Here is a 2,683-nt window from a genome sequence, read left to right on the forward strand (position 1 = left end):
AATACCAGGATTGTGGGTCGTCTGTACATGTGGCGTTGCTCTAACACCTGACGTAGTGTGAAGATGTGGTCAACGCAGCCTCTATCCGGTCGAAATCCCGGTTGATTCTCACGAGTCAGGACCTCGCGTGCCGCCATGAGACGACAAAGAATCAATGACGCCAGAAGCCTTGTCACAACAGGCGTCCAGTTAACGCCTCTGTGGTTGCTACATTCACCGCGAGTACCCTTTTTGAAAAGGGGACAGTCTCCTTCTCCCAGATAAACCCAAATAGGCTAGACAGGCACTGGCTGAGGAATCCACTGCCATCCTTGAAGAGAGCAGGTGAAGGTCGTCAGGGCCAGCAGCACGATGACGCTTGAGTAGAGAAATGCTTCTGAGACTGAAGGCGGCTCCATATTTACGGTCCACCTTTCTGTTGAAGGCCGGGTTTCTGGATTGGGGTTAGCAGGTGGCCAGCTGAATTGTTGTTCGAAGTACTGTGCCCAGCGATCCAAACGTTCTGCTTTGCTGCATATCAGGGAGCCATTTTGGTCCCTGATTGTTTCACTGACAAGAGGTTTCCGAGGACCAGTCGAACGAATCAACTGGAATAATTTGCGCACGTTTCCATTCTTTGCATCTTCCATTTCTTCGACCTTTCGGGTCCATCAAGCTTCTCGGTCTGCGCGGACACTCAGTTTCACCTGGCGTCGGGTGATGCGCCGGATGGAGTTGTGGTGGCGACCAGGTGGAATTTGTCGCCGGGTCTCCAGCAAGGACACGGTCCAATCAGAGATTCAATGCTTGGATGAGGTTGGCTGGGTTGTACGGCAAGCGGACGCTCCTGCTTTGAGAAGCGCCTTGAATACATTTCCCAGTGGCTGTTTATAATCAACACCGTACCGTCCGGCAGGCATTCGAGGAGCTGGTTTTGACAGTTTCGTTTGACTACTGGGTCCACTAGCTTCTCAATGGCTAAGTGAGGTGTGTGCGTTTTGCGTACACCTCAAAAATGCAATGAAAAGCAGCAGCGTAAAAGTGCGTGGTCGGAGTCCACGATGGTCTTCCAGAAGGAGAGGCAGGCGGTGATCGACCCTCGCCACCGATTACTGACGGCGATGTGGTCTATTTGGATTCGCCGCTGCTTTGATGCTGGGCACCACGTTGTCAAGCGATTTCCGCTGTTCCCGAAATTCGTACTGCATAGGGACAGCCTGTGATCACCGTCACGAAGAGACTGGACCTTACCGTGGTGTGACGGTTTGCGTACCTCAGCGATTCATTGAGCTATACTTGAGAGTGTCCCGCGACACTCACAGAGTCTCTCATACCAGGTTGGTCAATGGTTAGGGGTCTGACGAACACAGTCTCTTGGCCCTCCAGGTTGGGGGTTGGAACATGTGGCGACTTGTTCCGTAGAAATGGTAATGCATTTGCATTTCCCGCCAAAAACCGCTGCCTTGCGGTTAGGCTTTTGAGCCAAAGGCTTTGGATGAGGACCCTAATCGTCCTCCTGTCTAGGTGTGGGCGCCCTGGCAGTATCCCAGCCCACGTACAACCATGAAATGCACATACACAAATAAATTCATGCCACATCGGCCGTCGCGTGGTGACATCAGCCGGGTCGCCTTACTTGCTGCATACAGCAGGGCGGGTAAGCGAAAACAGGCTACTGCTGACGCCTCCCTTCTTTCTCCTTCAAATACTTTTTCTTCCCCCTCTCCCCACTCCATTAATAACTCTCTCCTTGTAGGCCCAGCACTTAGGACTGATGACTCCGTTCGTCATGCGTCAGTTTTGCGTGCAGCATCTGCTCGTCACACGGTGCCGACATCTTCAGGAATCTCCAAATCAGTCCTCAAGCCTCGACACCCAGTCTATCTGGCCGCGTTCAATGTCCGCACTTTGAAACAAGCAGGACAACAGGTTGCATTTGCACTCGCACTGGACTCGCTTGGCATTGATGTGTGCTGTGTCTCAGAAACGAGAATTCAAGATGCAAGCACAGTGATTGAGTTAGCCGCCCCGTCAGTCTCCACTCGCTTCTGGCTACGCAACTCTGGTGATCCAGAGGCTGCTGCGGTGGGATGTGCAAGGGTTGGTATTGTGCTAAGTCACCGGGCGGAAGTATCCTTACTTGACCGGATACCTGTTGATAGTCGCCTCTGTGCGGTTCGCCTGGCAACGTCTGAAGGATTCTCACAAGCGGCAAGTTGATAGATGTCTGTTCATCGTGTCTGCCTATGCCCCAACTGATTGTAGCTCTGACACCGTCAAAGACCGATTTTACGACGCCCTGAATGCTCTGCTGCGGCGAGCTAAAAGCTCAGACATTGTGGTGGTTGCCGGAGGTATGAATGCGCAAGTGGACAGGCTCAGTGTTTCTGAGACTCAATTGAGTGATCGTCTTGGTTTGGAAACTAGACTCACGCACAACGGAAACCGGTTACTTCAGATGTGTGCCGATCACGGGCTCATCATCATCATCATCGACAGCATGACATCAGTGTTCAACACCAATGCTTCACTGCCGTACAACCATGACTTATTTGAAAGCCTTATTGTAAACAAAAGAATAAAGGTGGATGGGGGAGGTACCTACACCTCCAGACATTCACTCAGGCAATTTGGACAGAAACTGACAACAAGAACGCCACTGACATCGGGTGGCAGCCATATCTTGTAGTGTCTCCAACCAGGC

At 51.9% G+C, this 2,683-nt stretch overlaps 1 protein-coding gene across 1 annotated transcript in view; it reads right to left on the reverse strand.

Moving 5' to 3' along the window:
- Positions 1 to 2,683, reverse strand: part of T265_13355 (hypothetical protein) — a gene marked incomplete at both ends in the record, with an annotated part of 50,192 nt that overhangs the window by 20,772 nt on the left and 26,737 nt on the right. The gene's annotated exons all lie outside the window — the stretch shown is intronic.

The sequence above is a fragment of the Opisthorchis viverrini genome (assembly GCF_000715545.1).
Source record: "Opisthorchis viverrini unplaced genomic scaffold opera_v5_59, whole genome shotgun sequence".
NCBI classification, from domain to species: domain Eukaryota; kingdom Metazoa; phylum Platyhelminthes; class Trematoda; order Opisthorchiida; family Opisthorchiidae; genus Opisthorchis; species Opisthorchis viverrini.